Genomic DNA, 23110 nt, shown 5'->3' with positions numbered 1-23110 from the left:
GTTGTGAGGATTTTTGTTTTTTTTATGTTGATGTGTAATCCATGCTGAAGGCTGTAGCTTTTGATCTTCCTCAGTAAGTGCTTCAAGTCATCTTCACTTTCAGCAAGCAAGGTTGTATTATCTGCATAATGTAGGTTGTTAATGAGTCTTCCTCCAATTCCAATGCCATATTCTTCTTCATATAGTTTAGCTTCTCAGATTATTTGTTCAGCATACAGATTGAATAAGTAAGGTGAAAGGACACAACCTTGACACCACCTTTCCTGATTTTAAACCAGTAGTATCCGCTTGTTTTATTTGAATGACTGCTTCTTGGTCTATGCCCAGGTTCCTCATGAGCATAACCAAATGTTCTGGAATTCCCATTCTTTGCAATGTTATCCATACTTTCTTATGATCCACACAGTCGAATGCCTTTGCGTAGTCAATAAAACATAGGTCAACATCTTTCTGGTCTTTTGTGCTTTCAGTCAAGATCCATCTGACATCAGCAATGATATACCTGGTTCCATGTCCTCTCAGGAAGGCAGCTTGAATTTCTGGGAGTGCCAGTATACTGACAAGTATATTGCTGCAACCATTTTTGAATTATTTTCAGCAAGATTTTACTTGCATGTGATATTAATGATATTGTTCGATAATTTCCACATTCTGTTGGATCACCTGTCTTTGGAATGGATACAAATATGGATCTGTGTCAGTCAGTTGGCCAAGTACCTGTCTTTTAAATTATTGGCATAAACAAGTGAATGCCTCCAGCAGTGCATCTGTTTGTTGAAATTTCTCAGTGAGTATTCCTTCAACTCCTGGAGGTTTTTTTTTTTGTTTGTTTGTTTTGTTTTTTCTTACCAGTTCTTTAGTGCAGCTTGAAATTCTCCCTTCAATACCACTGATTCTTCATCATATGCTACTTCCTGAAATGTTTGAACATCGATCAGTTCTTTTTTGGTACAGTGACTCTGTGTATTCTTTCCATCTTCTTTTTGATGCTTCCTACATTGTTCAATATTTTTTCCATCCATAAACCAAACCAAACTCACTGCCATTGACTTGAGTCTGACTCACAGGGACCCCCATTAGGTTTTGAGGCAGTAAGTCTTTATGGAAGTAGATTGCTCCATCTTCTTTTTGCAAAATGGCTGGTGGATTTGAACCATCATCCTTCTGGTTAGTAATCAAATACCTCAGGTATCGTGCTACCAGAGCTCCTATTTTATTCATAGAATCCTTTAATATTGCTACCTGAGGCTTGAATTTTTTTCTTTAGTTCTTTCAGCTTGAGAAATGCCCAGCATGTTCTTCCCTTTTGGATCTCTAACTCCATGTCTTTGCACATTTCATTAGAATACATTACTTTGTCTTCTCAAGCCTCCCTTTGAAATCTTCTGTTCAGCTCTTTTATTTCAACATTTCTCCCTTTTGCTTTAGCTACTCTCCATTCAACAGCAAGTTGCAGAGTCTCTTCTGACATCCATTTTGGTCTTTTTTTCCTTTCCTGACTTTTTAATGACCTTTTGAATTTCTTCATGTTTAAGGTCTACCATCAACTCATCTGGTCTTCAGTCATTGGTGTTCAGTGTGTCAAATCTAGTTTTCAGATGGTCTGTATATTCAGGTGGAATGTAATCAAAGTTGTATTTGGACTGTCATGGGCTCGTTTTAACTTTCTTCAGTTCAACGTAAAATTGCATATGAACAGTTGATGGTCTGTTCCATAGTCGGCTCCTGCCTTGTTCTGACTGATGATATTGAGCTTCTCCATAGTCTATTGCCACAGATGTAGTCAGTTTGATTCCTGTGTGTTCCATCTAGTGAGGTCCACATGTACAGTCACCATTTATGTTGTTGGAAAAAAGATATTTGCAGTAAATAAACAGTCGGTCTTTCAAAATTCTGCCATGCAATCTCTGGAATCATTTCTGTCATCCAGGCCATATTTTCTGACCAGTGGTGCTACTTCTTTATTTCCAACTTTCACATTCCAATTACTAGTGACTATTGTTATATCTTGATTGCATGTTTGATCAGTTTCAGATTGCAGAATTTGGTCAAAATCTTCAATTTCTTCATCTTTGGCTTTAATGATTGGTTATAAATTTGGATAATAGTAATATTAACTGGTCTTCCTTGTAGGCGCATGGATATTATCACTGACTGAATTGTACTTCAGGATAGATCTTGAAATGTACTTTTTGATGATAAATGCAACATCACTCCTCTTTAATTTGTCATTCCTGGCTTAGTAGACCATATGATTGTCCAATTCAAAATGGCCAATATCACTCCATTTCAACTCACTAATGCCTAAGATATCTGTCTTTATGATCCATTTCACTTTTGACAACTTCCTATTTTCCTAGATTCATACCCCACACCCGATGTGCACTTATTAATGGATATTTGCAGCTGTTTCTTCTCATTTTGGGTTGTGCCATATCAGCAAATGAAAGTCCAGAAAGCTTTACTCCATGCAAGTCATTAGAGTTCACTCTACTTGGAGGAGGCAGCACTTCCTCAATCGTATTTTGAGTGCCTTCCAACCTGAGGAGTTCATCGTCCAGCATTATATTAGACAGTATGTCAGTGCTATTCATAAAATTTTCAGTGGCCAACTTTTTCAGAAGTGGACCTGGCAGCATTCTTCTTCCTAATCTTTCTTAGTCTGGAAGCTTTGCTGAAACCTGTTCGTCGTGGGTGACCCTGCTCATATTTGAAATACCAGTAGCATAGCTTCCAGCATCACAGCAACACAGAAGCCACCACAGTATGACAAACTGCCAGGTGAGTGGTGGAATAACAGCTAGTAGACAGCCCCAAACAGCACCAATTCCTAAAAGTCAGGTCAAAATTGGGAAGAGAAAGAAGTCATATGAACTGCACATGCAATGACCATCCTGCATGTCTAGGACCATGAAACAGAAACAATAGGCTACCCCACTGAGAAGCTGACAGGAATGCTGAGGTTGAAGTGGGGAAATCACAATGCTGAGTGGGTAGCCAGTCAGGAAATAAAGAACCAGTGTGCAGGCTTCCTGAGGGTGGGGGATTTGTTTTGTTGTTAGTGGTCATCGAGCCATGTGACAGAGTAGAAGTGCTCCATAGGGTTTTCTAGGCTATAATCATTAGAGAGACAGATCTCCAGGTCTTTCTCCCATGGAGCTGCTGAGTGGGATCCAACATTTTGGTTAGAAGCAGAGTGCTTAATCGTTGTGCTACAAGGTGTTTTAGTCACCTTCATAAACTTAAGACTTAGCAAATGCTGCTCATTCAGAAATGCTGAGATCAAAGCCATGAGTGACAAGTAGCAGCAAGTTATAAGCTAGAGGAACAGGTAAAACAAGCCACTAAGATTAAAGATGGGACTGAAGCAAGTGGTTTTTTAAAAAGACCTTAACAGGCTGAAGGGGATCTAGGGGGAGGGGGTTGTAGGTGCAGATCTAGAGTGAAGCAGGTACATTGTGTTTTTCTCTGCTTGCTACGGGGAGCTTTAAGGCCACAACTCACCCACCATCACTACTAGACTACATGTATGTCTTGGAGAAGCCAGTCCAATAAAAGCTCCAGTTAGAGGTATGGGAGAAGCTCTTAGGTTCTCTGGATCAGCATGTCTCAAACTTTAATGTGCACGTGAATCACCTAGAGAACTTGTTAAAATGAGGGTTTTGGTTTGGTAGGTCTGGGGTAAGGCCCAAGATTCTGCATTTCTCACAAGATCCTGGGTAATGCTGAGACTGTGGTCAAAAGACTGTATGTGAGCAGTGAGAGGTCAGGCTAGCAGTGGTTCTCAGTATGAGCTTCACGTTATAATTACCTGGTGGAGCTTTTAAAATTACCAATGCTTATTGCCAGTAGTGGGATGGTCATCATGCCAGTGGTTCGCCAAGTGTGCTCCCCATCGTTTCAGCATCCACATCACCTGGGAACTTGTGAGAAATGCAAATCCTCAGGCCTCACCCTAGATCTTCTGAATTAGAAATTGTGGGGATGAGGAACACCATCCATATTTTAAAAAGCCCACTAGGTATATACCAGAGATTGTGAAACACTGAGCTTTTTGCTTCCTGGTGTGATGCAGGGAAAGGTCCACAACATAACCTAAGTAGAGTTCTTGGTGGAAATGTTTGACCTGAATCTAATCATGAGGAAATAGTGGTTTTCTCAAGCTTGGTAATGTTGCATAGTTGTGTGGGAGAATATTCTTCTTGAAGGAGGCATGCTGAAATGTCTAGGGGTGAAATGTCAAAATGTCTGCAGCCTACTTTTGAATGGTTTGGCTAGAGGGAAGTCTGTGTGTATTTGTAATGATAGAGAGAGAGTAGGTGTGGCAAGATGTTAATAATTGGTAAATCTAGATGAGAAGTTATAGAAATCCACTGAATTGTTCTTTCTAATGTTCTGTGAATTTGGAATTTTTTTAAACAAACGAATAAGTAACAAACATGTCTGGGCCTACCCTTAGTGTTTTCTGACTCAGTTGGTTTGGAGTAAAAGCTGAATATCAGAATTTTGTTAAATTTCCCCCACTTACAATCATGTACCTAGCATTGAGAAACTTGATTCTAGGATAACTTTTCTGAAACTGTGGTCATAAAACCAGCTGTACCAGAACCCTCTGGGCTACTGGTTTTAAATGCAAACCCTGAGTCTCCCTTACATATAAAAATCAAGATCTCTGGAGGTAGAGCCTCAGGCAAGCTCCCTAGAGGATCCTGACATGACTATTTGAAAGCTATTCATTGAAACCTTTTGTCAGACTCACCAGTCATTCCAGATTGCAACAGGCCTAGAAAGTAAATTGATCAAGTGATGTATGATGAGTGTAAGGCAAGAGGGAGTAATGGGGACTATAGCAAGTTAGATGTGTGCTCAGGTTAAAGCACCAGCTTACTGTGATAAGAAAGTGTACCTAGTGTTGCCAGATCTTCCTTTATTTTTCCAGGAGACACTAAAAATGTGGGATTTTTAATGTGAAATCTCCCAATTTTAAAATGTTGGTGACTTATAAAATAAGTATTCAAACATCACGCAAGCTAAACAAAACTTATCTGAAGATGGTGTTCAGCCTACTGAGCACTCACTCATTTGCATAATTCTGATGAGAACTTAGCTAAATAGCTAGGATACATGGGTCAAGGGCTCTTTAGCTCATCAGAGAAAACTCCACAGCCTGTACTCTGATGGTGTTGCCAGGTCCCTGGACAATGGTTTCCTCTGAGGGTATTCACTTCCCCTCAAATATCCAGCTCAAAGCTCCTCTGTTGTCTTTAATCATGTGATCTGTCTACAGTCTCCTTTCTGGTGAGTTAGTAATGAAGGAGAAATATTTAGCAAGGTTGAGCTTGTGGCTAAGAACTTGGTGACACAACATACCAATTGTCTTTCACCTAGCAGCCCAGAACCTTCAGCACAACAGGACATTTACCTGGACCACAGCATCTGGAACTGTTACACAGTAAACAGCTGGAGAGTTGCTCACTGAGCCTGACCTGGGCTTGGGAAAGCAGAAACTTGTGTGGCCTTCCCTTTCACTTAAAAGGGTTTTATCCCCTTACTCTGGGCACTTTCTGCAGCTCCCTATCCAACAACCAAGTCAACTCCTATGTTGTTTGGTTGCTGAATGCTGTCAACTGGATTCCAACTCACAGCTCCCCATGTACAGAGTTGAAGTGCCCCATAGGGTTTTCTAGGCTGTAATCTTTATGGGAGAAGATCCCCAGTCTTTTTTCCTGGGAAGCCATTGGTTGTGTTCTAATCACCATCCTTTCCATTGTGACTGACCCACCAGGGCTCCTTATCTAGGATACTGAGGCTCTGGTTTGAGCTTGAAGAAGTCACATTTCCTCTTGCTTACCAGCTCTTCCCCCTAGAAGGAGATGATTGGAGGAAATCAGTGGTTTTTCAACAGCAGAATTCTCTCTCATTCTCTCTCTCTCTCTTTAAGTTTCAATGAAATCTTAGAGGGAACCCCAACATAAAAAACTAGAGAGTTGCTTATTTTCAAGGTTTTTTTTTTCCAATTTGGAGATGGGATGTCCAAGATATTTTAGAGCAGTTTTCCCTAGGTGTCCTCTTGGTTCATACTTTAAATAAAACTGCAAGGAAAGCAAATCTCCAAGCCATTTATTGAAGCCTCTTAATATGCAAAAGGAGCTCTGGTGGTACAGTGTTTAAACACTTGATGGTTAACTGAAAGGCTGGCTGTTCAAGCCCACCAGCTGCTCCATGGGAGAATGATGTAGCAGTTTCTTTCCATAAAGATTTCAGCCTTGGAAACCCAATGGAGCAGTTCTATCCTGTCCTATGGGGTCACTATGAATCAGAATTGACTTAATGGTGATGAGTTTGCTTTTGGTTTTTTGGTACATAGAGCTGTGCTACATGATATGAAAAGAAGTAGCCACAGGCTCCAATTCCCATGAGTTAAGACCATAAACCCTGGGAGGTCAAAGAGGAAAGAAACCTTGGATTTATTCTAACCCTATGCTTTATGACCTATTCTAGTCCAAAAAAAAGCAAACCAAACTCATTGCCATCGAGTTGGATCCAATTCATAGCAACCCCTCTTTGCGTTTCCGAGGCAGTATCACTATAGAAGTAGATTACCCAGTCTTCCTTCCGAGGACTGGCTGGTAGGTTTGAACTGTCAGCCTTCTGATTAGCAGTCAAATGCCTTAGGCACTACGCCACCTTGGGAGATTTTTTTGTTTATCAAAAAGGAGGTCATGGACTATCTGTGACTTCCTTTTTGATAAACATAAAAATCTCCCAAGAGTTTTTGGTGTGATCCCCATCCTCTGTTTTAAAAAACTTTTGTCCAGCTTTGCTCTCTATAATTAATGTTATGAAAACAATAGATAATGCTTTTTGTAATCCAAACACAAATTATATAATGATAGTGCATTATCAATCTTGTTTTCCAAAATACACACATGCCACCCCAGAGACTGTGTGTGATATGCTTCCTCCACCACCATCCCATACCTTCACCCCTTGAGAATAACTAATCTGATTCATTTTTCTTCCTTTATACTTTAGCTTTTGTTTCTTCAACTGTAAAATATGCAGACAAATTATGAGGAGTGGAAGTGGGAATTGGTGGGTAGACAGATGAAACGAGATTGGTTTAGGGTTTATAGTTGTTAAAACTAGCTGATAAGTATATAGATATTTTGAACTGTTCTCTTCATTTTTGTATATTTTGAAATTTTCCATAATAAACAGTTTAAAATGAAGAAAATAGTACCTACTTGAGGGCTGATAGTGAGGATTTTACCCAGTTGCAAATTAAGAAGCACTTGGAACGGCTTCTTCATTTGCTGCAGCTACATCTACCTTGGTTCTATTACTCAGTCTCCAGTCCCTGACTACACCCATTTTCTGTTATACCAGAATCACACTTCCTGAGCACAGACAAAGAATTGCAGCAGTTGAAATCCCAGAGTGAAGGAAACATCTGACTTTGGGTTCTTATTTCTTTGGGTGCTCTGGAGCTGGTCCAGGGCACCCAAAGTCCACTCTAGGCCCATGCACAAAGGAGTTGTGCAGTTAACACTCTGCCCCTGGAATGACTGGGTTTCCCTCTGGGCAGTGCTGCCTTGTAGCCTTATGGCTTCCTGATGGTTCTTGGTACAAGATACTGTGGCATGCGTTTGTGGTTCCTGAGGGTATGGTAACAGACTCAGATTATCAAAATTTGGGAGCTGGTTACACTTGGCTTTTCCATCCAGGGTGAAATAACTCACTGGCTGGTAGAGAAAAAGCTTCTGACAAACTGGATGCCTCAGAGGATGAGCGAGGGTGGGAGGGGAAATCAGAGGTTGTTACTAATTAAAGAATCTGTGGGGCTCAAACATGGGGCGGGGGAGGGGGCAGGGCATCAAAAAGATTGACATCGTAATAATCCATCTGTGACAAAATGGCTTCCAACTAATCAAACATAGAAAAACCTCTTTTAGGCAAGATAATCCTATTGGATGAACTTGCAAGATTTTTCCAGCCAGCTTCACCCTCTTAGAGCTTCAATTAAAAGCTGTTGAGCAGATGGCAAATTCTGAGTCACAAAGTTAGACTCTCTGTGTTTTTGGTTTTCCAGGGGATTCTAGCCACATATGGCCCTGGAGAGGTTTGAGAGCTTTTTCTTGGCACAAAGAAGAGTGATCCTCTCCCACCTTAACACACAGATGACAGACATTTCAATATAACCATCAAGGGTGATTAGCAGGTGGGACTTTCCAATCAATTCAGGAATTGGAGACCCTGGAAGTCTTAACATACCAGAACTGGGAAGGATCTTAAAAATCATCTTGTGCAACTCCTTCTTTTTACAGAATGGGAAAACTGAGGTTCAGAGAGGTTATGAAACCTATATAAGGATATCCAACAAGGGAGAAGTAGAGTGAGGACCAAGAATTCACAGTCCCATTCTTCATTATAGAGGTCATTTCCCTATTTGCTTTTTGGAATTAATTCATTTCCCAGTCCTTTATACTCACAGAGCTCCTTAAAGAAGTGACTCAATGGCCAGGAGAAGGGCTTTACAAGGTAACTTTGTCTGCCTCCTGTTTCATTTCAGAACAAAACCAAAACCCTCTAAAGTGGAACTTTATGGCTGTTCTCTATAAAGCTTTCTACTAATGTTGAAGTCATAAGTTCCTTAGGTGCTGATGAGACTTCCACTGCCCTGTCAGTCAAGAAATTGGTTCAAATACTTTCCCATACTTTTCACTGCAGTGTAAGCCTATTTCCTCCTGTTCTTTGTTATGGCTAGAAGTTGGTTCGTGATCTACTTGCAATTATACTTCATGCATTTGTAATCAACTTCCCCAAACTAGATTTTAAATTGTTTGAAAGCATGGCCTACACATTAAATTAAAAAGAAAAAAAAGAAGAAATCTTCCCTTATGCCTTGTAAATAGCTGCCTATAGTCTTTCGTTGACTAAGATCCCAACTTACATCCCATTTTCAATTCTAGAGTCCACATCTTATTCTTATAACCATCTTTTGTTGTGAAACCTCTTCCTAGGTGAGAGGCCAAAATAAGACTCACATACTCATCTTGCACATTTCATGAGCATGTTCTCTTTCAAGAGCCCCAAGAAATCAATTTATCAAACTTTTGCTGAGCACTAACTATAAGGCTAGACAAACATTTTCCTGGGTGCAGGGGAGGAAGAAGTGAATAGGTCAGAGTCCTGTTCTCAAGTAGACCAGTAGGGAAGACTGACAATGATTCTAACATTTTGCGGTAAGCTCTGTGATAGAGATATATGTGCACAGCGTGTGTTGAAAATGATCAGGGAAAGTCACTCAGAGCAAACAATACATCTCCTAGGTTTCCAAGAAAGTCCTACATTTCTGGGTTTCCTAGAAGCATAGCTTAAGAGGGAAATCTTGTACAAGTGATTTATTAAGAGAGAATTCTCAGAGGAAACCTTTAAAGGACTGAGGGAAGCAAGATAGGGCAGGGAGAGAAGCTGGCCACATATATGGTTTCAGCTGAAGTCTGATCCCATGGGGAGTTCTAGAGTGTGAACTGCACCATAGAATTGTCCCACCTTGAGGCAAGGAGGCCAGACTTTTGTAATCTTTATCGGTCATTGGCTGAACACTATCCTTGTGTGTGTGTACATGTGTAAACTCCCATATTCTACATATTTCAGGAAAAGGTGGCAGAGGATGAGTCTCTGGAGAAGGATGTAGCTATGAGCTGTCAGAAGCCAACACGCCCAGAAGCTAACAGGACTATGGGTGGAGCACCGTCTGCTTCCACTGCAATACCTGACCAACTCCTGAAAGGGATAGGGAGTCAAAGTTAATTAGGTGGGAAATATTAGGAGATGGCAGGACATTCAAGGGCAAAATTACAGAGGGAAGTAAGGACATGATACATTTAGAAAGAGTAAGGGGCTTGGTATAGATGGAATAGATAGAATACCGGATTTATAAAGAAAGAAGGTGTATGTGGCAGCAGTTAATATCTGTGGGTGAGGATCTCTTTCCCACTATCATGGATTAAATTCTGTTCCCTAAAAATGTGTGTCAACTTGGTTGGGCCATGTCTCTGAGTGGTTTGGTAGTTACGTAATGATGTAATTTGGAGTTATGTAATGATGTAATTTGGCAGTTATGTAATGATATGATCATCTCCCATGATGTAATCTGATGTGGTCAGCCAATCAGTTGGAAGGGTATTAGGGTAAGAAGCAACACCCTTACTCAGGTCACAGCCCTGATCCCATGTAAGGGCAGTGTGGTGGTTATGTTTGTGTGTCAACTTGGCTAGGCCTGGTTGAGTGGCTGGGCAGTTGGTGGTAGTTATTCCCCATGATGAGACTGGCAATCAACTCCATGGTGTGATGAGTAGCTGAGTAGCTGCTTTGGGCATGTGGTCTGCTTCCAGTATATAAGAAGCAGTTTTGGAAATGCTCTCTAGCTTATGGCATGCTTGAACACTGCATGTAGCTATGTCATTGCTCAGCAGCCTGCCATCTTCTGCCGACCTTGAGACTTACAATGGACTTGAATTAATGGCCTGCCGTGTGGTTTAGTAACATTGGGACTGTGCCTTTTTCACTTGTCAGCCTTGGGCTTAGCAACCTCAGCAGCCAGCAGCTTGTCTGAATGAAGAAAAGCCTCTAGCTTCAGTGGGCTGGGAGCTGGAGGCAGAGCTGAAACCCAAGGCTGAAGGGCTTTCACCCAGCCCCTAGAAACAGGCACTTTGAATTTGGACTTCTAGCCTCCTGAACTGTAAGAGAATAAACTGTTTGTTAAGGCCATCCCATTTGTGGTATAACCTTGTCAGAGAGGTACTAGGCAACCAGAACAGGCAGTTTCCCTGGAATGTGGCCTGCATCATCTTTTATCTTATAAGAGATGAAAAGAGAGAGAAGTGAACAGAGAAAGAGGGACTTCAGTACCACCAAGAAAGAAGAGCTGGAAGCGGGGCGTGTCCTTTGGACCTAGGTCCCTACACTGAGAACCTCCTAGACCCAGGGGGAGATTGATATCAAGACATATGGAGATCTCCAAGGAATGTCAAGCTCACAGATGGTGAAAGGAGACAAGAACCTTCCCCCAGAACTGACAAAGAGAGAAAGCCTTCCCCTAGAGCTGGCACCCTGAATTCATACTTCGTCTCACCTGCTTTGGTCATTTTGTAAGAAGGGACCATTCCCTGGAGAAGGATATCATGCTTGGCAAAGTGGAGGGCCAATGAAAAAGGGGAAGACCCTCAATGAGAAGGACTGGCACAGTGGCTACAACGATGGTGTTCTCATTACCTAGTGCCGCTCTGACAAGAATATACCACCAATGGGATGGCTTGAACAAATAGGAGTTTATTCTTACAATTTGGAGGCTTTACGTCCGAGTTCAAAGTGCCAGCCTCTAGGGGCTGGGTGAAAGCCCCTCAACCTTGGGCTTTAGCTCTGCCTCCCTTTCCCGGTCTACTGAAGCTGGAGGCTTTCCTTCACTCAGCTGCTGGCTGCTGAAGCTGACAAGCCCAAGGTTGACAATTAGTAAGGCACAGTCCTGATATTACCAAACCACATGACAAGCCATTAATTCAAGTCCATTAGAAGTCCCAAGGTTGGCAGAACATGCCAGGCTGCTGAACATTGACTCAGCTACATGCAGAGTTCAAGTGTGCCATAAGCTAGAGACTGTTCTTGAAGGCTTCTCCTTACATACAGGAAGCAGACCACATCCCTAAGGAAGCTACTCAGCTGCTTACAGTAGATTCCACCATGGAGTTTATTTTCAGTCTCATGGGGAATATTATATCCAGCTGCCCAGGCACTCAACCAGCCCCAGCCAAGTTGACACACAAACTGAACCACTACAAATGGGCTCAGGTATAGCAGAAATCACGGAGCTGGCACAGGACTGGGCAGTGTTTCGTTCTGTTGTACATGGGGTCGCTATGAGTCAGAGATGACTCGATGGCACCTAACAACAACAACAGCAAATTTTAGGAGACTAAATTTTGGTTTGTTAAATTCATCCACTTGTGGTATTTCTGTTATAGCAGCACTAAATAGCTAAAACATCTACCCTGGATAATTTATGTCTACCCCTCCCCTATTTCTTAGGATACTGGAGGTACTAGCACTGGAGTAATAGCCAGAGAATGAGAAAGGGCTCTGACAGGACATACACAAGGATGACCTAGTTGAGGTTATATGACATTTTAGGTGGCTCCAATCCACAAGCCTGAATTAGTTTCTCCATCACGTGTAGGAAATATTTACCAAATCTCTTCAGGCCAGTTCTTCGAGAAGGCACTTGATTTTTCGCCTGAAGTCAAATGCCCAAAGCCCAAGTATAGTTATCCCACTACTCTGTGATTGTTTGCACAGCCTGTCACTTTCACCAGGTCCTGGCCTTAAATCCATCTCTTCTAGTCCAGCTGGTTGCTCAGGACTTTCAATTCTGTCTGTGGTTTGCATTGATAAATCGATGTTTTGCTCTGTTTTCCTCTTTTCTTGAGAAATTATTTTCTTTTGAAAAAATAGACACTATTGTAGCTTTTTCTCTCCTCTGGGAACTCAGTCTTCCACATGTTTTCAAAAATAACAGCTAAGTGTTTTGCAATTGTTGTTGTTAGGTCAAAGTGGTTCCAACTCATAGCAACCCTACATACAACAGAATATAACACTCCCTAGTCCTGTACCATTCTCACAATCATTGCTATATTTGAGCCAATTGTTGCAGCCACTGTGTCAATCCATCTTGTTGAAGGTCTTCCTCTTTTTCACTGGCCTCCTACCTTACTGACACAATGTCCTTCTTCAGGGACTGATCCTTTCTGATAACATGCCCAAAGTATGTGAGATGAAGTCTCCCCATTCTCACTTCTAAGGAGCATTCTGGCTGTACTTCTTCCAAGACAGATTTGTTCATTCTTCTGACAGTCCATGGTACATTCAATACAGAATTTTCAATATTCTTCACCAACACCATAACTTAAATGCATCAACTGAAAATACCAAGGCTTGGGTCAGGCATATTTAGTCCTCAAAGCGGAATTTTTACTCTTTAACACTTTAAAGAGGTCTTTTGCAGCAGATTTGTCCAATCCAATATGTCACTTGATTTCTTGACTCCAGCTTCCATGGGCATTGATCGTGGAGCCAAGTAAAATGAAATCCTTGGCAACTTCAGTATTTTCTCCATTTATCGTGATGTTGTCTATTGGTCTAGTTGTGTAGATTTTTGTTTTCTTTATGTTGAAGTGTAATTCATACTAAAAGTTGTAGTCTTTGATCTTTATTGGCAAGTGCTTAGGTCCTCTTTGCTTTTAGCAAGTAAGGTTGTATCATCTGCATATCGTAGGTTATTAATGAGTCTTTCTTCAAGCCTATTGCCACATTCTTCATATAACCTAGCTTCTTGGATTATTCACTCAAAATACTTAAATATGGTGAAAGGATACAACCCTGATGCACACCTTTCCTGATTTTAAGCCATGCAATATCCTCTTGTTCTGTTTGAATGACTGCCTCTTGGTCTATATTCACAGGTTCCGAATGAACAGTTACCGTATTTTTCATATATAATGAGTATAGCACCCATAGGAGAATAATGTGTGAGGGGTTGCAAAGTTTGAAAAACCATTAATGCATTTGTGTGAAACTGTGGTAAGCTTTCTGGAATTCCCATTCTTTGTAATGTTATCCATATTTGTTGTATTCCACAGTCTAATGCTTTGCATAGTCAATAAGACACAGGTAGACATCTTTCTTGTATTTTGTGCTTTCAACCAAGATCTATGTTACATCAGCACATGATATCAGCAATGATATCCCTCCTTCCATATCCTCTTCCAAATCTGGCTTGGATTTCTGGCAGTTCCTTGTCGACATACTGCTGTAATCATTTTTTAATTATCTTCTCAAAATTTTATCTGCATGTGATATTAATGATATTGTTAAATAATTTCCACATTCTGTTGGATCACCTTTCTTTGGAATTGGCACAAATATGTACCTCTTCCAATTGGTTGGCCGAGTAGCTGTCTTCCTTTGGCATAGATGAGTGATCATAATTTAGGAAGAGAAACAACATGCATTTGTTGAAACATCTCAATAGATATTTTGTCTATTCTTGGAACCTTGTTTTTCACCAATGCCTTCAGTGCAAGTTGGACTTCTTCCTTCAATATCATTGGTTCTTGGTCATATGCTGCCTCCTGAAATGGTTAAACATTGACCAATTCTTTTTGGTACAGTGACTTTTTGTATTTTGTAATAATGTTTATCAATTCCTTAATTCTCATACTTCACTGTTTTGAGTATATACATCTTTGAATGACTTTTCCCTCATTGAGTTTAATTTGCCACACACCTCCCTGCCCGTAGGAGGTGATATTGTTTTGGTATGTGATTACAGTTAAATCTTTTATGACTGCATTACTGTAGTTGCATAAACCAAGAATCTGCTCTGAACTTAATTCTTAAAGGTGCCAAAAGTTAACAAAAAACATTTGTTGAGATAATATGTGTGTTAGTGTGTACTCAAATGTGATTGAATAAGAACAAATTGATACATGGTAGAAAAAGAGGTATAAAGTAATAGAATGATAAGTGAAAAATTACAAAACAGCATCCAGACTTCACAGACATCTTGCATAAGAATTATATCCTTATTCACTTTTCTAATAGCCTCCCCCCCCCTTTTTTTCCATATTCTCAAGAATTGGTCTGATTTTCATTTTCACTTTGGTATTATTTCCATATACTTTTCAGTTCATTATATTCATCTGTTCATTCAGAGCCCCTGTTGTATAGCGCCACTGTTATGTTCTGGGAATGTAATAATGGAGAAGGCACTTAGGGTACCAAATTTCATAATTTAGGAAGAGAAACAGATACTAAGCAAACCATTTTTAAAATAATTATTTAATCACAGTTGGGACAGTTTTAAGAAATATAAATAAAGTGTTCTGATAATCTATTTTGGTACAACAAGCCACCCCAAAATGTAGTTTTAAAACAATGACAATAGAATGCAGAACGTTTGGTGAGGACTCAACAGAGATATGTGCGAAAGTGTTAAAACTGAGGTGCTTGACTCATCAGAATGATCTGCCCAGGTCTGAGCCCAACCCCACCTTAAACCAAAACTAAACCAATCTCACTGTCATCAAGTTGATTCCGACTCATAGCAACCTCCATTGGGTTTCTGGGGCAGTAAGTCTTTACAGAAGTAAATCACCCCATCATCCTTCTACAGAGTGGTTGGTGGGTTTCAACCACCAACCTCTTGGTTAGCAGTCAAATGCCTTAGGCACTGCACCACCAGAGCTCCTTAGCCTTTGCTTATTTCCCTTGCAACTTGTCAAACCCTTAGACAAATTTAAGTACATAACAAAGGAAATGTATTTACTTTGTGGTTAAACTAAGATATGGAAAGAATGTTCTTAAGGGAGGATCTTGACACAGATCCTTAACAGAAATCCCCCCAGTAGCCCTCAGGAAATGTTTGAAGATAATTACCTTGTGACACCCTGTCCCCCATAAAACCCCCATAGTCATGGATTTAAAATAACCAATCCAAATAGTCCACATTCTTATTTATAACCAAACCCTTTCCCTTTGAATTGTCTCATCTCTGGCTTCCCTGATCTTGCAGTTTCCAGTAAGAATGTTGTACCTTTAGTCCTTGATTTTACCTCATAAATATGCCTCTGTTACTTCATCATTTTGGAGCTTTTGATTTCACTTTGTGAGATTAGACGTGTCCCCAGTTTGAACTATTTGGAACCTTCAATAATCTCTTTGATTTTATTTTAACAGAGTATATACTCTTACTTGTTGACAGATAGATGCTTCAACTTAGCATCATTTGAGGGGGGTTTTGCTTGAAAGCTGGGGCTAGAATCATTGGAAGGAAAACTCACTCACATGTCTGACAGGTGATGCTGGCTTTCTGCTAGGACCTCAGTTGGGTTATTAGATAGAACGCATACATGTGGCCTCTTCATGAGGCCTGCGCTTCCTCACGATATGGTGACTGGGTTCTCAGGGTGAGTGTCCTGAGAGAGAGTAAGGTAAAAACTATATTGCTTTATAACCTAGCCTCAAAGTCATATATTGTCACTTCTGCTACATTGTAGTCATCAAGGAAGTCATGAAATCCTGGTCAATTTCAAAGAGAGGAGAAATAGACTCTACCTCTTGAAAGGGAGTGGCAAGGTTTTAGAAGAGCCTCTGAGATCAGAAATAAGGCTGTGGCCATTTTTGGAAAGTACAATCTGTCACAAGTGGCTATGAGAGAGCTAAGACTTAATTAGATAGATTCGGGAAGGGGCTTTTAAGCTGGGACCTAGAGGATGAATTAGCCAGATGAAAAAAGAGGGAGTGGGGGAAAGAAGAATATTCTAGACAATGGGCCCTGGCTCAGAAGGAGCTTGACTGTAGGAAGAATAGAAAGGAGGCCACTGCAGCTGCAACGTAGTGAGCAAAGGTTTGTACTTAAAAAACTGGAAACAACTTAAAGGTCCTCAATAGGGGCCATCAAGATACCACCAGGTAACAGCATGCTTAACCAACTTATACCTACTATCCTGGTTATTTATTACTGTGTAACAAACCATGCTTAACTTAGTGGCATAAGATGGCAATCATTTATTATTTTTTCTCATGGTTCTGCGGATTGAAGGGCTCAGTTGGCAGTTTTCACTTGGAGTCTCTCATGTGGTTGTAATCAGATGATGATTAGGGCTGGAGCCATCTTGAAGCCTTTCTTGTTCACATGTTTGGTGCCTGGACTAGGAAGACTCCAATGGCTGGGATCACAACAGCTGAGCCCCACAGGACTCTCTCTCTCTCTCTCTCTCTCACTCTGAATATGAATTGTCCATGTGGGCCTTCTAACATAGTGGCTCCTGGTTAGCTGGACTTCTTACAGGGTGGCTGATAGCTCCCAGAGCAAATATCCCAAGACAAACCATGAAAAGTTGCATGGCCTTTTCTAACCTAGACTTAGAAGTCAGGCAGCATCACTTGGGGTACATGGCTGCCCATTAGGGCATACACAAAAGCCCATCCACTGTGAAGAGGAGGGGGCATAGAATTCTTGATGAGAGGAGTGTCAAAGAATTTGCTGGCATATTTTAAATATGCCACACCTGGGGTGATGGTATAACACACACTGTCCAAAGAGAGACATTTTTGAGAGTTAAGAATGAGTAATTTTCAGGCATGAACTGGGACTATCTTTGGTAAGCCTAGATATATGGTCACCTTTCTACCGCTAGTCCATAAAATTAAGAGCACCAAGCTGTTTTAAATTCCTTTGCCTTTCTGACATTCGTTGTGTAGTTTTTAAACAAACTCTTTTGTGGTGCAGTGATTTACTTGGTTAAGACTCTTGTGGTCATGGTCTTTTTGACTCCCACCAGATGACTGAGTGAAACTATACAAATGTGAGAGACTTGTAGCCCAACAAGGGGACTGAAGAGCTTGCTAGTAATGTAAATAAGATACATGGCACCCTTGTGGGAGTGGGACCATGGAAATAAGGTGTATGGAACCTTAATGTGTGGATTGGTTAGATTTGTAATTCTGCTAGGTTTTAAGTGACCCATTCTAGTGATAGAAGAGGGGGATCTCACTGCTATCAAGAGAGAAGAGCTGGAGGTGGAGTGAAGAACTTCTTTGGACCAGAGATCCCTGGTCTGGACCTCCTTGGCAGAGAGACCAGTAGAGAGTCCACAGAGAGATGGTGGCGGTAGCAGCAGCAACAGCAGAACCCTGGCACGAGACAGGACAGTGGGCTTGCCAGCCCAGGAGCAAGAAAGCTGAGTGGCTTTGGGCAGGAGGCTTACTGGCAGAGTGGGGTGCACCTATCGGCAGAGCTAAAAGAGCTTTGTAACACTTGCCAGAGCAGGGCAGAAGCCGGGCGGAGAGACCTGAGTGTTTCTGAACCTGAACTGTAACCTCTTACTTCCCTAATAAACCCCATAATTGTGAGTATTGCCTGTGAATTCTGTGTGGTCATTGCCAAGAATTATCGAACTCAGCAGAGAAGTAATGATTGCTGTGGGAGGGACGTGTGGTGTCAGAATGGTAAAAAGTCTGAAAGGTGGTGGTGTATCTGGCCTCATAGAAATAAGCCTTAGGCTGCTGGGGATTCTCTCTCCCCCTCGTGAAGTTAGAAGATATCAGAGGGTGCCATCTCCATGCCCTTTTTGCAACTTTACTCATAGAAATGTGTGCTTTAGAATTCATTTTCTGTTTCTCGATAATTTCTTGCTTTTAGATCATGAATATCATTATCTTGATGTTGCTTCTTTATAATGAAACTGGAACTTAATATCTTATCCCATAATATCTTTCTTACAAACTGGGACAGCCTCTGGCACTGTGGGTATAAGCATTTAGCATGTCTCCTTTTTCAAATGAGAGAAACCCAAGCAGTGGAAGAATTTGCTTCAAGAAATGTTTTTTAAAAACCTCAATTTTTGGCTAAGTGGTAAAAAAAACACAGTGATGACTCATTGGTTGAAATAAAATCCTTCATCCCAAAAAAGTGTTTTTATAAGAAATTTTTTTTCTCTCTCTTTTCCCCAAAGGCAGACTGCATAATATTTGGTGCTTCTTTTTTCTGAGTAATAAGTTCCATCTCAGATGAAAATGACAGTTTCAGGTTTGTGCCAGTGATCTTTTCTGTTTGGAGCTGTACATTGTGCCCCCTTAGGGAGCCTTGTAAGGAGCCCTGGCAGTGCAATAGTGCAGTGCTCAGCTGCAAACTGAAAGGTTGGTGGTTCAAGTCCACCTCGCAGCTCTTCAGGAAAAAGACCTGTCAATCTTTTTCTGAAAAGTTTATAGCCTAGGAAACCATATGGGGCTCATCTACTCCATCACATGGGGTCATTATGAGTCAGAATCAGTTCAACAGCACCCAACAACAATATTCAAGAATCTGTTTTTGGCTTTAGCCCAAAGGGAAGTTCAGCCATCCAACCATTCCACATCAACACAGATTCACTTCTCCTCTTTCCCTGAGGCCAGCTATTAACCTATTTTTCCAAAGACCCTGGAGAGAACTATGAATGACCAGACCAAGCAGTTGGAAATAGCTTCCAAGTGTAAATAAGCATGGCAGGTTTATTGTTTTTCAAGAGCCCAGACAGAGTAAATCCTCTCCCCCATCGCGATTTTCCATTCAATTGTCTATTCCATCCTCAATTTACTACATAAAATATGTAATGTTTCTTTCCTAAGATTCTGCAACTCTGTGCCATTGCTAAAAGAAAGCAGTGTTGTTATTTCTGATCCAGAAGAGCAAACATCCCATTCCATTCCATTTAAGTTTGTGTGTGTGTGTGTGTGTGTGTGTGTGTGTGGAAATTTTCACAAATATCTCCTTGCTAGAAAACAAAAATGTAAACATGAACCCACATCTGCTCCTGAATGAAACACACCGTAGAGTCTTATAAGTCTTGGACCATAGCCTAGGATTCATAAATTAATACAGTATTTAAGACAGATATAATAAGAGAGTTAAGACTGGGGAAACTGTTAAAAGAACGACTAGGAGTGGAAATGACAGCATTCAACAGCTAAACCAAACCAAACTCACTGCCATTGAGTCAATTCCAACTCATAGTGACTCCCTTTGGGTTTTCAAGGCAGTAAATCTTCATGGAAGTAGATTGCCCAGTCTTCCTTCTGTTGAGTGGCTGGTGGGTTGGAGCTGTCAACCTTCTGGTTAGCAGTCAAATGCCTTAGGCACTGCGCCACCAAAACTCTTTCATTCAACAGCTGCTCAGGACAAAAGCAGGACTAGACTTAGGGTGACCAACTGTCCCACTTTACCTGGGATAGAAGAGGTTCCTGACATGACATTTTTAATTTTCAAACGTAGAAAGTCCTGGGAGAACTAGGATAAGTTGGTCACCCTAACTGGAGTTATCTTCCCTAATCAGAAATAGGGAGCTCTGGTGGCATAGCGCCTAAGGCATTTGACTGCTAACCAGAAGGCTGGCGGTTCAAACCCACCAGCCACTCCTTGGAAGGAAGGTTGGGCAATCTACTTCCGTAGTGATACTGCTTAGCCCAAAGGGAAGTTCAGCCATCCAGCCATTCCACATCAACACAGATTCACTTCTCCTCTTTCCCTGAGGCCAGCTATTAACCTATTTTTAGGTTGCTGTGAGTCGGGCCGACTCGACTGCACATAAGAACAACAACAACAAGTTTGTTGCTAATTTTTTTTTTTTAATTGTTAAGGTACAAATGATTTTATTTACTAACAATGCAAGTGATTTTTGTCCTATAGAGATAAAACTTACTTCTGTTTGGCAGAGAAAATAACGCTACAGTATGACAAACTGACAGATGGGTGATTATCTTAATATGTTAGCTTTATTGCCTTGAAGAAAAATAACCAGTTTTGTGTCTGACTTAGCAATCTTTTCCCACATTTTTTTTCATTTGCTAACTGTCATGGATTGAATTGTGTCCCTCAAAATAAGTGTTAACTTGGCTAGGCCATGACTCCCAGTATTGTGTGATCTGCTTCCATCATGTGGTATGTTGTAAATCCTAACCTCTATATGTTAATGGAGGAGCTCTGGTAGCATAGTGCCTAAGGCACTTGACTGCTAACCAGAAGGCTGGTGGTTCAAACCCACCAGCCACTCCTCGGAAGTAAGGTTGGGCAATCCTACTTCTGTAGTGATACTGCCTCAGAAACCCAAGGAGGGGTTGCTATGACTCAGGGCTGACTCGATGGCACATAACAACAACAACATATGTTAATGGAGCTCTGGTGGTGTAGTGGTTAAAGCATTTGGCTGCTAACCAAAAGATCAGTGGTTTGAACCCACCAGCCACTCCATGGAAGAAGGATGAGGCAGTCTACTTCCATGAAGATTTACAGCTTTGGAAACCCAGTAGGGGTTGCTGTGAGTCTGAATCAAGTTGATGGCAGTGAGTTTTGTTTAGTTATATGTTACTGAAGCAGGATAAGTGTGAGGTGTATCTTGAGTCACAACCTTACAAGAGGGTGTAAGTCAAATCACCTTCTTACTTGTCACACCCTTACTCAAGTCACACACTTGCTGAGTCACACCTTTTATCTTACAAGAGATAAAAGGTGAGAGAAGTGAGCAAACAGAAGAGAGACCTCGCTACCACCAAGAAAGAAGAGCCAGAAGTGGACTATGTCCTTTGGACCTGGAGTCCCTGTGCTGAGAATCTCTTAGACCCAAGGGAAGATTGATATCAAGACACATGGAGTTCTCCAAGGAATGCCAGGCCCACAAATGTTGAAAGGAGACAAGGACATTCCCCTAGAGCCAGTGCCCTGAATTCAGACATTTCGCCTCCTAAACTGTGACAATAGGGAGTTCTGGCGGCTCAGTGTCTAAGGCATGTGACTACTAACCAGAAGTTTGGCAGTTCAAACTCACCAGCTGCTCCACAGAAGGAAAATGGGGCAATCTACTTCCATAAGGCCATAAGGATTTACTGCCTTGGGAACCAATGGAGGTCGCTATGAGTCAGAATCAACTCAATGGCAGTGGTTTTAAACTGTAAGAAAATAAATGTCTGTTTGTTAGAAGCACCCATTTATGATATTTCTGTTACAGCAGCATGAAATAACTAGGACACTAACCATGTATACATTTTCTCATATGTGCCTGGTTCTTTCACTGATCAGTTAAAATAAAACTTTGACATGCCCTTGTGCTGAATTGCATGAGAATTTTTTGTTTTCTTTAACACTTTGAAAATTATGCTTTTGACATTTTCCCTTGCTGTCTTTTGCATTTCCTTTGCACGGGCAAAAAACGCAGTTCTAAGTCAGGAGCGCTCTTCATCTCTCTGTGCTTTGGACATGCATAACACCCTGGGTCTCCCTCAGGGCTGTGGTGAGTGGCACTTTTGAGTAAAAACCCCTGTAAGAGAGGAGTTACTCAATTACAGAGTTATAGGTAATAGCAAAATCTGGATATTAAGAGTGGAAAAATAGAAAATTATAGTACATCAACATTAAATATTACACAGCTATTAAGTGTAATCGTCATGAAGACTGTTCAGCAACATGGAAAATGGTCAAGCTAACATGAAGATAATCACCCATCTGTCAGTTTGTCATACTGTGGTGGCTTACATGTTGCTGTGATACTGGAAGCTTTGCCACTGGTATTTCTAATACCAGCAGGATCCTCCATGGTTCACAGGTTTCAGTCAACCTTCCGGGTGAAGACGGACTAGGAAAAAAGACCTGATGATCTAGTTCCAAAAATCAGCCAATGAAAACCATATGGATCATAACAGAATGTTGTCCAGTAGAGTTCTGGATGATGAGCCCTCTAAGTTGGGAACCAAAAAACAAACCCACTGCCATTGAGTCGATTCTGACTCATAGCGACCCCCATTAGGTTCCCGAGGCAGTAAAAGGCAGTAAATCTTTACAAAAGTACATTGCCCCAAAGTAGATTGCCCCATCTTCCTTCTGCTGAGCAGCTGGTGGGTTTGAAGCATCCACCTTCTGGTTAGCAATCAAAAATGCCTTAGGCACAATATCACCAGAGCTCTAAGTTGGAAGGCACTCAAAATACACAGTAGTCACACAATGGACTCAAATATATCAACAATTGTGAAGATGGAGCAGGATCAGGCAACGTTTTGTTCTGTGGTACATGGAGTTGCCATGAGTCAGAGTCGACTAACGATAGCAACTAACAACAACAATGTGTTAAGTGAAAAGATTCATATTAAAATATTTGAAGGTAAGACAAATGTGAAAATATCTGTAGGGAGGGGCTATTATAGTTTCATTTTTTCCAAAAATTATATTTAACATGGTTTTTGTCCTTTCAATGGAGAAAAAATATATAAAAAATAAAAAGAAAGCTTAAAACCTGAGTAAGCAGAATATTACTATTGTGTATTACACCTACTCCTCACGTACTTTTTTTAGAGCTAATCTTTTTTTTTAATTATTGTAATTTGGGTGAAAGTTTACAGAGCAAATTCACTTTCCATACAACAGTTCACACACACATTGTCTCATGACAATGACTACAACTTGCCCCAATCCAACAGCTCCCCTCCCACTTTCTTCTGATAGTTACCACTTCCCTGTGTCCACCCC

The sequence above is a fragment of the Orycteropus afer genome, unplaced genomic scaffold (assembly GCF_000298275.1).
Source record: "Orycteropus afer afer isolate SDZICR_OR568_19922 unplaced genomic scaffold, OryAfe1.0 scaffold00003, whole genome shotgun sequence".
NCBI classification, from domain to species: Eukaryota; Metazoa; Chordata; class Mammalia; order Tubulidentata; family Orycteropodidae; genus Orycteropus; species Orycteropus afer.
The sequence above is the reverse complement of the archived record's forward strand: the minus strand, read 5'-3'. Positions refer to the sequence as shown.